The sequence below is a fragment of the Bos mutus genome, chromosome 5 (assembly GCF_027580195.1).
Source record: "Bos mutus isolate GX-2022 chromosome 5, NWIPB_WYAK_1.1, whole genome shotgun sequence".
Taxonomy (NCBI): domain Eukaryota; kingdom Metazoa; phylum Chordata; class Mammalia; order Artiodactyla; family Bovidae; genus Bos; species Bos mutus.
Genome location: NC_091621.1, coordinates 24326130 through 24340255, shown reverse-complemented (window position 1 = coordinate 24340255; position 14126 = coordinate 24326130). Strand labels below are relative to the sequence as shown.

Genomic DNA, 14126 nt, shown 5'->3' with positions numbered 1-14126 from the left:
TAAGTCTTTAAGCCATTTTTAGTTTATTTTGTGTATGATGTGAAAGTGTTCTAACTTCATTGATTTACATGATGCTGTCCAACTTTCCTAACACAACTTGCTGAAGAGACTGTTTTTTCTCCATTGTATATTCTTGCCTCCTTTGTTAAAGATTAATTGACTGTACGTGTGTGGATTTATTTCTGGGCTTTCTATTTTGTTCCATTGATCCATATGCCTACTTTTGTGCTCATACCATGCTGTGTTGATTACTGTAGCTTTGTAGTAGTGTCTGAAGTCTGGAAGGGTTATGCCTCCAGCTTTATTGTTTTTCCTCAGGATTGCTTTGGCAGTTCTGGGTCTTTTATGGTTCCACATAAATTTTAGGACTATTTGTTCTAGTTCTGTGAAAAATGTCATGGGTAATTAGATAGGGATCACATTAAATCTGCAGACTGCTTTGGATATGTGGCTATTTAAACAATATTAATTCTTCCAATCCAAGAACATGGGATAGTTTTCCATTTCTTTGAATCATCTTCAGTTTCCTTTGTCAAAGTTTTATAGTTCTCACATGTAAATATTTCACCTCCTTTGCTAGATTTATTCCTAAGTATTTCATTTTTTGGGATGTGATTTTAAGCATTTTTTTTTTAACTCTTCAGTGTAATCTTAACCCTTGGCTAGGGATCAATATATATTTGGTAAGTTAATTCTTGTATTTATTGCAGTCTCTTTAATGTAGCTGTGGGGCATTGTTAACAAGCAAAAAAAAATGTGGAAAATGTACATACCTTCTTCTCAACAGCTGAGAATATGTATGAGAAGATATATGAGAGTTTATTTCTCAAGCCTATTTCATTTGTAGAGAGAGAGAACACACAATTCCACACTCTTAGTAACCTGACCCCTGGGCAAACAGGAACAAACACAGGATGATGTGTAATGAGTGAAGGTTACATCGCCGGCTGGCAGTGTTCACACTGCATAAGGCCCTACTGTCTGCCTTCTGGGATTTTGTGAGAAAATTCTCACACGGGGAAATTTGTACAACCCACTAGCAAGACAGCCATCACCAAATAACTTCAAGAAACATAGAATATCAACCTGAGGACTGTTCTTGTCATGAGGCCAATGTTTTGGTGTCAACAGCTCCTACCAGCTGTGCATGATGATGTACTGTGGACAGCTGTTGTTTTTGCCTGCCCAGCATCTAGCTGCTTTTTTTCCGGTATAAGCACCTCCATTTCCACTTGGGAAATCACCCAGTGACCGTCACATGCAGGATTGGCAGGACCAGTACTTGGTTTGCCAAGGAGTGGGAACGAGAGCCAAACTATGACTCTCCTATTTTTCCTCCTGGGAATGTGATTACTGAATGGAGTGACACAAGAAAGTGAAAGGTTCAGAGTGCATTTATCCAGGGAAGCAAGAAGGACAATGTATATCCAGCAGTGGGAGATTCATTTTGCTCACATTAAGAGTTTGACATCCCTATTAGATACCTGGTGGAGCTGTCACGCAGGAAGTTGACTATAAGTATCAGGAGCTCAAGGGAAGTTGGAGATAAATATTTGAAAATCAGCCACATGAAGATGACATTCAAAGCTACATTTCCTTTGAGATGAAGCATAAACAGAGAAGGCTGAAGACCAAAACTTGAGATGTTTCAACATTAGAGGTAAAGTAACAAATGGTGGTACGAGTGGTAAAGAACCCGCCTGTCCACGTGGGAGACACAAGAGATGGGGGTTCGATCCCTGGGTTGGGAAGATCCCCTGAAGTAGGAAATGGCAACCCACTCTACTATTCTTGCCTGGAAAATTCCATGAACAGAGGTGCCTGGCAGTCTTCAGTCCATGGGGCTGCAAAGAGCCAGATATGACTGAACACAAGCATAACAGATGCGATTCTAGCTAAAGAGCATGAAAAGAAGTAACAAGTTGGGAGTGGCAGGGAGGAAATTCAGGAGAGTGTGGTATGATAGAAGCTGGAAGTGGAGATTATTTCACAAGGGAGAGAGAATGGTCGACTGTGCTCAGTGCTTCTGAATGTCTTAGGAGCATGGACTTAGCAATATGGAAGCCATTGGTGATGACAACCAGGGAAGTTTTAGCAGAGAGGTGGAAATGGAAGCTAGATTAGAATGCATTGAAGACTGAATGATGGGAAATGATTCACACTGAGAGTATGTTTAGAGATCTTTTGAGAAAGTCTGCTCTGAAAGGAAACAGAGAAAAGGGGCAACAGTTGAATAGTTGAATGAAAGGTTGTCAAAGGATGATGCTAACATGTCCCTATAAAAACGATTCAGTAAAGAGAAAGAGATTGCTGAAATAGCTGGTCAAGAAATGTCCCTAGGAAAGGGAGAGGAGATGGTGGTGGTGGTTTAGTTGCCAAGTTATGTCCAGACTCTTGCGACCCCATGGACTGCATGCCAGCCAGGCTACTCTGTCCATGGGATCTCCCAGGCAAGAGTGCTAGAGTGGGTTGCCATTTCCTTCCAGAGGAGATGTATCAGAGTACAAATGAAAGGACTTCTTACCTTGTTTTAGGTGTAAAGATGATTTTTCTGTAAAAGCAGGGGAAAATGCTTAAAGAAGTGGATAAGTGTATAAATGCCTAGTTGACCAATCAGAATGCTAGGGAGTTGCTTTTAAGGCAACAGGAGAAAGTATTAAGTGTTAATTGGGAGACTTCCCTGGTAATCCAATGGTTAAGACTCCCATGCTCCCAACACCGGGAGCACAAGTTCCATCCCTATTGGGGGAACTAAGATCCCACGTGCTGCATGGTCAAAAGAAATGTTTACTCAAAGAGCAAGGAAGAAAGTTACAGAGCAGATAGTTTAGAACCATTGGGCAGTGATTTGGGGATTTGGGATGTGGGGTCATGATTTCTAAATAAATTCTGTTGGCCGGATCTCATCTGGCAATGTTGTTCGTTCACAGAGGTAGAAGAGAATTAGGTTTGAGATTAGGATAAGTAAGGTTGTATTGAGGTTTTTTTGGTTTGTTTGTGTTTTTTTGTGTTTCCTTTTGCTTTGCTTTATTTTAACCAGAAGAGTAGGACGAAGAAAAGAGAACAAAGGGAGTTGAGGGTGTTTACAAGGATACACAGTGAAATCTAAATTGAATTTTAAAAAGGAGGTGAAGATACGAAGGATCGTGAATAGTGTGACAGTTGTAGGATAAAAGAACAGTAAAAAGAAGGTGGGGTCACCAAAGCAGAAAATTGTTGCAGTGGAAGGCATCAGAGTCAGTGAGTAGGAGGTAGGGATTCAGTGTTTAAAATCAAGATTTTGGAAGAGTCATGATGGATTTGTAATGGAGTTGGGGGTGGAGTGCACAAGCAGTAAGAAAAAGTGCTGCAGGGAGAATGGGAGGCAGACCCTACCTTTTGTTCCTTGTAGACCTTTTGCTGATGGATTTTTTTTTTTTTTTTTTGGTCAAATTCACCTGGTGAGATTTAGGCCTACTTTTTAAAACCTACAGTGATCACTCCAAGTTCCAAATGTGTCATGGTTTTGAGAGTGTCAGGTTAAGCTGAGTCTGGATGTGTTCTGTTGGAGATGTGTTTTGCTGCCAATAATAAAAGATTCAACCAACACTTGGAGAAGGCAATGGCAACCCACTCCAGTGTTCTTGCCTGGAGAATCCTGGGGACTGGGGAGCCTGGTGGGCTGCCGTCTATGGGGTCACACAGAGTCAGACACGACTGAAGCAACTTAGCAGCAGCAGCAGCAGCCAACACTGGCTTAAACAACTAGAAGATTATTTTTCTAATATCTTAAGGAGTTTGGAGAGATGTGACTACTGGCCTCGGTTTAGTGCCTCTAAAATGTAAAGGCCAAAGTTTTTGATCTTTTGGCCTTTTCCTCTTGGTTACAAGGTGGCTGCTGCATCTTCATATATAACGACTTCCAGGTCGGTTCTCTATGGAGACCAGGTGAAACCATTTCAGATTCCAGGAAGAGGATGGAAGAAAAGAGTTAAACTGGACAGTCACTGGGGTATATAAATTATTATTGTTGTTGTTGTTGTTAGGAACTGTTATATGAGTGCAAATGAGCTTAAAACTAAAACTGTTTTCAACCTCTCATCAGATGTGTCCCTTCCCCCATTCCTACCCATCTCTCCAAAATATGTGTTTATAGACATGTACACTAGATTTATCAGAAGTCTATAATTTGGCTATCTTTGGGCAAAGAAACTGCTCTACACATATTGTTGAGATTCTAGATACAAATGGAAAACTACAGACAGTCAAAGAAATATGGGCTTCACCTACAAGGCTTTTCCGGCTGTTTCTGCAACCCCACTTTAGGCAACCTCCTCCCACCACCCATAAATCCTAAGGAATATCAAGTTTCTTATTGGAAGCAGATGGGATGTCTCCAGGAGTTGCCACCTCTATGTCAATGACTTAAACTTCAAGTGCTGGGGCATCTGTGGAATTCTGAACTATATGAATGGAAATGGCTAATGAATTGAAAGTAATTAAAATTCTATCTTTAAAAATAGTCACCACCCAACTTGAGAGGGGTTATTTAGCCATTTTCAATTCTGCTAATCTTGCATATCTAAATAAAAATGATAGCTGGATAGTCTATATTTTGTTTGATCTTTGGCTTTTATTGTTTTAGACATTTGATTTTATTAAGTTATTTAGAAATATTTGATTTCTTAATTCTTTCCTGCTTTATAACTTCATGCAAGTCCATTATGAGAATTTCTTACTGTTGAATTTAACCTATAGATTAGTAAATTTGTGCCTTTAGTTGAAAGGATGGCATCCATGGACCTACATATTTTCTGTTAGTAATTGCTACATGTGAAATCTACTCTGTGCAGAATTTTAAAAGAAAAGCATAGATGACCCTGAAAATCAAATCCCTAGGAAAGGTCACAATAGTAAGAGTCCCTACCAGCACGGAGTTTTAAAACACTGTTAATTTCCAGTTTCACTGAAGTGAATTTCTGTGCTTTACTCTGTTGTGTTTGATGATCTAGCCATCTTGTTATTGTTACTCTAAAAAGTGCTCTTAATGTCAGCTGCCTTCTTAACTATATCGCCACTTTCTATTTTAGAAAAAGAGTCATAAAAGCAATGGACAAGTTAAATATACACTTACTTTTGACCTTAATGCTGACCAGTAAGGATTCTATTGGTAATTATTTTCTTGTATCTAAAGGGGAAGGGAGGGCTCTCTGATTTATAGTTCACTTAGTAACACTGCTATCACAAAGCCCTGCAGGTCAGCTCGCCATCAGTATGATCAGTGTCATAAATAATGACAAAAGCTTCTGAAATTGCTGAAATATATGCCCATAATTTCACTTTGATCTCTTTTTCCTTAAGACATGAATGACAACATCTACTTTAGGCACCACCACTCAAAAGGAATATAAAAGACTTTGAGGCGTTTATAATGGAATGACCCACCCTGTGGGCAGGATTTATAAGCTATGCTAATATGGAAATTCTCCATGAGTATCCAGACTCATATTCCCATTCACTGGTGTGTGTCCAGTCTTATGATATTGGAATGCACTTAAGTTTCCCCTCACATCCCAAGGTGCAGTGGACAATTTCCACACTGGCTGTGATGCTGTTGACTTTGCCCTTTCTCATAGTAACCTTTATTTTTAACTATGAAGACTGTTCGTGGGGCTCAGGTCTTTGATGAGAGAGGGGGAGGGTTGAGCTTTGGGGGTATAACAGAGATATGGGTGCTAGTTCAGAAATCAAGAAACTGGATGTTAATACACAACTGAGTAAAATTTACTGAGCACCTAGTTTAAGCTAGGCGCTATTCTAAACACCACATAAGGTAAACTCTTCCTGCATTCTTATAGCTCATCATCTCTAGTAGACTTTCCCAAGGCTTCAAAGAATTAAGAAGGTGCAGGAAGGAAGAGAAAAGATTAGTACCTAATGAAAGAAAGGGTTTTTGATGTTGCCTTTCTTATCCTTTGACTAAAGGAATTGCAAAGGTTGCCACACGAATAGATCAACAGCAAAACCACACTTTTAAACTACTAATTGCTCTATACAGGATGCAGGTGTTTCTAACAAAGTCTTTAGACTACTAGAAACAGTTATCACCCTAGAAGACTAATAGGTCCAGCTTTGTTGACAAACCGTTAGAACTATTACCAGGTGTTTAGTGCTGTCTTTGAGTTGAGCAGCTCTAACCCTAGCAGACTCAGGAAAGTGTTAATAGCTCCCTTCCCACGCTTGGTTGGCACGCCAGATTGGGAGGTGAAAGATTCTGAGCTTTTCCATTCATATTAATTCAATTCAGTAATGTTCAATTCATTTAAAATGAATTAAGACATGACTCTGCCTTATGTGTTTGGAAACGACTTCATATGCAGTCTATCCACTAAATCCAGGTCTAGTTGACTTCCCACTGGGTTTTTCCACATGGCTATCTCACAGGCACATGAAACTCAACGTTGTCAAAGTTTCTTCCCCCAGTGCACTCCTTGTTCTGTGCTCCCTGGCTCAGGGAGTAGAGCATTGTCATCGCAAATCACCAAACCTGGAAGATGGGCATCTCCCCTTCCTTCAGCCTCTCATCCAATCGATACATTCACTCACTCTCAACATGTTCAAAGAGGTAGTATTCCAGCCACTGGAACCCAGCAGTGTGTAAAATAGGGAAAATTCCCTGCCCTCAAGGAACTTAAATTCTAGTGGGTAGGGCGGAGGTGGGGGGCGGGGTGGAACTTCCCTGGGGGTCCAGTGGCTAAGATTCCATGCTTCCGGTGTAGGGGGCCTCTGGTCAGAGAACTGGAGGGAACTAGATCCCACATACCACAACCAAGACCTGGCACAGCCAAGTAAATGAATAAATACAAAATAAAATAAATGGGGGGCAGACTAAAAATAAATCTAAGAAGGTAGTAAGACTGATAGAGAAAGTCAGGTGAATGGGGAGTGTGGGCTTTAAATTTTTTAAAAAATGTGGTCCGATGACTTTGAGAAAAGATGTAAGGAACAAAACCAAGTGAATATCTGGGATAGGGGCATTACAAAGAGAGGGAACGGTGGGGCCAAAGACCTCGAGGCAGGAGCATCCTTGTTGGAGGAGTAGTCAGGAGGCCAGATGACTGGGTCTGTGAGCAGAGGGGGATGAGGCCACAGAAAAACTGGGACTCAATCATGCAGGGCCTTGTAGGTCATGGTAAGGACTTTGTCTTTTACTCTTGAGTGACACAAGAAGTCATCAGTGTGGTTTCAGTCAAGTAGAAGAGTAATATTTTTACTGATACATATTTTTAATGACTCCATGGTAGCTGATTATAATACATTGAATGAAAAAGAATCTATGAGTCTACTGTGAAAGTCAAAAGAAGAGAGAGAAGTACGAGGAGGAGGGCCAGAAGGAAAAAGAGGAGGAAGGGAAGGACAAGAAGAGGAGTCAGGGATGAAGAAAAAGGGAAAACAGGGAAAGAAAATTTTTTACTAAAATGTCTGCTAAAAAAAGAGAGTGGGAGTATTTTGAAATCACTGCTTTCCAACTTCTAGTGTATTAAATAATGTAGGAACAGTTATTAATAGATCCTAAAACCAGTGGGTAAAATGCTGTTGTGGATAAGATATTTGGAAGGTGCCAAAATATTGCCCTACAATTTTTTACTAATTACATAGAAGAAAATTTACCTTCACCATGGAAAATTCTGGCAGGCCACCACATTAACCAGGTGATCAAGCAGCATCACTAAATAATATGTGGACAACCTGACATTATCTACTTCTTGATATGATGCAATATGAAATACATGACATCATCTGTGAGGAAACTCACAAATTTAGAATGTGTGAGACCCTATATAGAAAAGTGAATGTCATTTTAAAAAGCAAGGGGATGGATCTATAGTAAGAGACACTGAAAAGATATAACAAATGAATTCATGAATATGATGAGATCCTAGATCAGGAAAAAAATATATATATAAGACATTTTATACTTGATTGTTTAAAAAATTTTTCTGTATGCTTGACAAGTTTCAAATAAAAAGCTTGCAGGGTAGTTTTATTCTTCTGGCTGCTACATAGGGAACAGCGTGCAGGGGGCAGGGGAAGAAGCAGGGACACAGGTTAGGAAGTTATTTTAAGATCCAAGAGGAAAATGGTGATTCCTTAGATCAGGATGGTAGCAGTGGAGGTGCTCAAAAGTGGTCAGGTTCTTCATAAATTTTGAAGTTAAAGCCACATGGATGTGCTGATAGACTAAATGTGAAGTAAATACAAATAACCAAGAATTAGTAACATCAAAGTTTTGGATCCATGAAACCAACAATGAAATTGCTATTCCCCAGAATGGAGAAGACTGCAGGTAAAAGAGGTCTCAAGGGAGGGCTCACATTCAGATTGGAGCTCGTTAAGTTTGCTATCCTCACTAAACATCCAAGTGAAGATATTCATTGAATATTCAGGTCTAGAGTTCAGAGAAGTGTGAGTTGGCATTATGAATTTGGGTATCATCACAGGTTGGTTGAGACTGACATGAGTGTGAGGGTATCTAGAGAAAAAAGAAAAGGACCAAGGATTGTGCCCTTGGGGTGGGGCAGGGGATTGGGCTCCAACAACAAGAGTCTGATCATCAGGACCCTAAGCCACAGCCCAGAGTCCATCCCCAGGCTCTGCCTCTTCTATTTTCTTTCTTTTTTTTTTTTTTTTTGGTGAGGAATCACAGAGTTTATTTACTACAGACAAAGCTTCCAGCAAAAGTTGTCTCAATCAAAAATGAAAATAGCTGATCAAAATTAAATATTGCCAAGTTACAGCCCAAGGGAGACAGAGAAGAATATCCTCACTCACAAATTTTAATCAGAGGCCAGAATTATAAATGAATAGCTAGCACTTTCCTACTCAACTCGGTGACTATGCTCTCTTAGTGCCAAAAGTGATCAGATTCTTCTTTAATCAATGCTTTTTATTTCCAGTTCTCTCTCTGAATCTAAGTGTGCCCACAATTCAAATGGTACCACCAGGACTCAAGAAGGTTTTAACAGAGAAATGCCTCTCAGACAGGCTACTTAATTTAGAAAGCTCTTCCCAGAATAAATCATTCCCTGATCAGACCATAGGTGTCTGGATAACCAGATAGACTGATTCTCTTACTTCTTAAACTTTTTCTCTATTTTCTTTTCTAAAAAATTTGTATTTGTTTGTTTGGCTGCTTCAGATCTTACTTGCATCATGTGAGATCTTTTGTTGGGGGCACTTCAGTAGTTGCAGGACATGGGCTTTGTAGCCCGCTGCACGTCGTATCTTAGTTACCTGACTAGGGATCGAACCTGCATCCCCTACAAGACGAATTCTTAACCACTAGACTTCCCACCAGGGAAGTCCCTCTTCTAGTTCCTTTACTTACTCTCTGTTCCCACTGAGCTTACTTTCATTCCGGCTCAATGCCCTTTCCCTTTGGGTTATCAAGATAAGGCTCCTAATGAATCTGCTTACTTACAACCTTCCTTTGCCCTCTTCTAATCTCTCCTAAGCACCTCTGCATATGGTCTCCTGTCACCCCTCTGCTGAAAACTTTCAGGGCTCCTCCTGGGCACCATAGAAAGTCGTCATGGAGCTCTTTAAGATCCAGCTCCTGGCTTCTCTCCCTGATTGCATACCTTACACGTTCCCTGGTACTGCTCACAATCTGCATTTTTCTCAAGCTTAACTGACCTTTTCATAGCCATCTTCTGCCCTGACGTCTTGCCTCCAGACATGCCTTTTTGTAGGTCCATCATTTACCCGTTTGGTGTACTCCGTGACCTTGCCTGTCATGGCACGTGCCATATTTAATTGTATGTTTCCCACCCCTCATCTTTAAGCTTCTTGAGGTCAGGGGCCTCATCTTAATTCCTCTCTCTGTCTCAATAAGTGGGACACACTTATTTATCCAATAAGTATTCATTGAATGAATGAATAAATAAAGATTTGCCTTTAGGAATACTGAAGTTGAGGATGGTGGCATGACCTTAATCTGGGGAAAAAAACCCTCAGATGTTATTGTATCCTGACTGCTATTGTCTGAATATTTGTGTCCTCCAAATTTATATGTTGAAATCTAATCCCAGTGATTGGATGGTATTTGAAGGTGGGGCTCTCAGGAGGTGATTAGGTCATGAGTGTGGAGCCCTCACAAATAGTATGAGTGTCCTTATAAAAGAGCCCCAAGTAAGCTCTCTCACCCTGCCACATGGTGTTATAGGAAGAAGGTGGGTATTTATCAACCAAGAAGCAGATTCTCACCAGACATTGAATCTGCTGGTGCCTTCATCTTGGGCTTGTCAGCCTCCAGAACTCTGAGAAATGAATTTCTGTTTATAAGCTTCCCAGTCTATGGTATTTTGTTACAGCAACCTCAATGGACTAAGATGTCTACTTTACTTAGACGAAAAAGTGGGCATTGTAGGTCTTTTAAAAATAAGAATCACAAATGAGTCTAGACCAGTTTAATTGTAATCCTGCCAAAGGCTGGAAAGAAGTGATCTCAGTTAAGTCCATTTCAAAGCACTGATTGCATATTCCCAGTGTTTCTCCCTCCATATTAAAACTCTGAGCATCTGGGTGCCACATTACTGAATTTGAAAAGCTACACTATGGTGATCCATAGCAAAAGATTCTATGAGTCAGGTGATGATCCATCCATCAGTCATAGGAAACATGAGGCACTGAAAATTTAGTATGAAACCCCAAACCCACAAAAACTAGCCACAGTTTCCTATCACAGGGGATGTGACTCATATCTCAGCAGGGGTACACATACCTTATTACAGTCACAAAAGAAAATGCTTCTCAAACTTTTCCCCCCCAACATCATTTGCACAGAGCAGTAATTTGGTGAAAATCTTTTGAAACTTACGAAGTAATTTATTTCTTTGTGGTTGGTGCATATTGCTATGCTTGGTTCTTACCACAATGACTCTTAATTTAGGGAACAAGATGATGGGCAATTAATCCTTTAACCATATTCAGCTGAACCCAAAGTCAAATTGAGGATGGATGGAAAGAAAAAGCCCTTGGCTGACCTAACCTCTGGACCTCCCAGAAACTGCTCCCACACTCTAGGGATGCTCCCAACAACACCCATGGCCAGGAGTTCCAAAACTGGCCATCTCAGTCCTGAGTTCTCTCCTATAAATACACTGCTTTTCTTGGTTGTGGATAAGGAAGAGATGTAAAGGAGGGAGGTGTTGCTGAGAGCGAGATCACAAAACTACATGTTTAGTATTGATCTGAATTTATAGCAAAGAACTTTTTCTTAATACATCTTTAAAGTTGCCATACAGAGTTCATGATTTTGTTTCAAAATAAAAAATGAGAGGAATGAATGTACGGGTGGCATGGAGACCTCACTCATTTGTTCAGCATTAATTCATTACACATCTATTTTATGTCAGAGATTTAATAACAAAAGAACTAAAACATGAGCCATATCCTAGACAGAGCCAGAATCCAGTGCGTGAAATAGCAGTGTAAACAAGGAATTACAGCAACATCATAGAATATTCATAAAAGGTCCCTAAGGGAGGGTAAAAGGTAAAAGTATCTAATTCTGTCTGGAGGTCAGGGAGCACTAATCTGAAGGCGATGTTTGTAAGTTGAGTCTTACAGGAGAAGTCTTGAGTCCTAGAATATGAAACAGAGAAAGGAATTCCAGGTATAGGGAACAAGGCATGCAAAAGCTGACAGTAAAACAGCATCATTCGACTTCCATATGATGAGCTGAGGGGTCACAGCATGTCCAGTTCTCACTGCTTTGACTCTGAGGATGTTTTGAGGCTAAAATTATTTTTTTAAAATAAGCCTTTAAATGAAAATGGTAACAGCATTAATGAATTTTTGTCAAAAAGGCATTTTCTGCAGTAATTTTCCTTAATTAGTTAAACCATTTCCAGTTACTTTTTTCCATTTAAAATTTCATTTAAATTTTTATGGAGATTAATTCTTTCTTCTTTGGACCGATATTTACAAAATGTGAGTTATCAATCAGCTCTTTGATCATAGTAATTCTATGGATTCCAGTTTTTGCTGTGGAGGGTGTGGGAATTACTTCAATAAATACAACATGCCTGGGACAAATTTTGTAACTCTAGATTTTACTAAATATCTTTCTACTTGTTGATTTTAAATTGTGTTAATTATTTTTATTAATAGTATTATTTAGAAATTGAATAAAATACATATCCAGACACATCTGGTTAATCAACCAGAAAAATGGAGAAAAATTCCTTTGAATAGTCTGGAATTACTCTACTATGCAACCTCCTGAACACTCCTGGCGGCTGCCATACTGATTATTAGCACCCATTAAGTGAAAGTGTTAGCTGCTCAGTCATGTCTGACCCTTTGCGATCCCATGGACTATAGCCTGCCAGGCTCCTCTGTCCATGGGATTCTCCAGGCAAGAATATTGGAGTGGGTAGACATTTCCTTCTCCAGGGTATCTTCCCAACCCAGGGATCGAACCCAGGTCTCCTGTATTGTAGGCAGATTCTTTACCATCTGAGCCACTAGGGAAGTCCCTGCTCTACTATGTTGGCCTTCTAATTTTTTATAAACCTATCTTCGTTAGCAGTTCATTAAAGGTTCAAACAACTAATGATAAACGTTGGAGACAAAATATCCTGCTTCAGGTAGAGCCCATCCATGGCAAGTCACATCCTATATTAACCCATAGTCCAACTTCCAATGCCATATTGCCATTTGGGAGTGTTATCATCCTCTAGAATGGTGGTGGTGGTTTAGTCTCTAAGTCATGTCTGACTTTTGCGACCCCATGGACTGTAGCCTGCCAGTCTCCTCTGTCCATGGGATTCTCCAGGCAAGAATACTGGAGTGGGTTGCCACTTCTTTCTTCAGGGGATCTTACTGACCCAGGGATCAAACCCAGGTCTCCTGCATTGCAGGCAGATTCTTTACTGACTAAGCTATGAGGGAAGCCTGCCTCTAGAATATAATCACCCAATTAAACAGTGTAGACTGCTGGCAAAAGGATCCTTTAAGACCAATCAGTCACCATTCAATCTTAAACAAGGTACTCCATTCTTCCTCACATCTCTGGATTTGATTCGTAAATTCCAGGGGCCATTTTCATCAGCACTTTCCTGGGTTAAACCTTTCTGTGTCAAATGTAACCCTTCTTCCCTATCATCAATAGCTCTGTTCAAGCTGTTTCAGTTCATTTATTTCCCAGGGAACCTTTATAGCTGTACTATTTTTAAAATAGAATTGATACCCTTCAGAAGTTATGTAGAATTAGTGATCTTTAAAAACTGAGATAGGTCTTTTTTGCTTTCATCATTTCAAGGATTATCACCTTCATATACAATTAAATTTTCATAGACGGGATCTCTTAACATTTAGCACTCTGATGAGTTATTGGTCATCATGCTATTGTTCAGTCACTAAGCCATGTCCGACTCTTTGCGACCCCATGGACTGCCGCATGCCAGGCTCCTCTGTTGTTCACTATCTCCCAGAGTTTGCTCAAATTCATGTCCATTGAGTCGGTGATGCTATCTAACCATCTCAACGTTGTTGGTCATTAAGAAAAGCTTTCAATGAGGTGAAGCATCCTTTCATGTGAATCCGCATCCCATAAAGTGGTGGTTTTAAACGTCGAGCTTTTACAGTATGGTAGGATAATATATGTATATTAGCTTTTGCTAGATAATCAGGTCTAAAGTTAGAAGTCCAATTAGTTATATTTTCACTTAGAATTCTTGACATCAGGACATTTTCATACCTCCGAGTTGGTGTCATAAGAAGAGAAAAACACCTTCAGAATTCATTAGATTTTTTGTCCTAATTGCATTTAAAGACACATTTCCGGCATCTCTTGCTCTCTCAGGCCTTGCACACCCCATACCAGGTACCAACTGTCTTAAGATTGATGGGTCCTGATGCAGAAAGGGACTACAGTTAATTAGTCTAACACATACACTTCATATAGCTTCCTTTCTTAATAGTCTCCATTTAAACAAAAAATCAAACTTTCATCTTCAAAGTGTTGTTAGACTTTATCTAAACGGTCTTGAAACCCTTAGGAAGAAAAAGAAAAGAAACGAGTTGATAATTTTCCATCAAGCAGCATGGCTGTATCTGCATTTTAAAGGCATTTCCTAACT

The 14126-nt window shown here is 39.9% G+C and overlaps 1 long non-coding RNA gene across 1 annotated transcript in view; it reads left to right on the top strand.

Annotated features, from left to right (window-relative positions):
* The first annotated feature begins 1399 nt into the window (after nt 1-1399).
* The window catches only part of LOC138987913 (uncharacterized), an 82071-nt gene continuing 69344 nt past the window's right edge, over nt 1400-14126 (top strand). Inside the window, exon 1 of the long non-coding RNA XR_011464201.1 lies at nt 1400-1660. This is a non-coding gene — a long non-coding RNA (uncharacterized lncRNA). The remainder of the gene's footprint in view (nt 1661-14126) is intronic.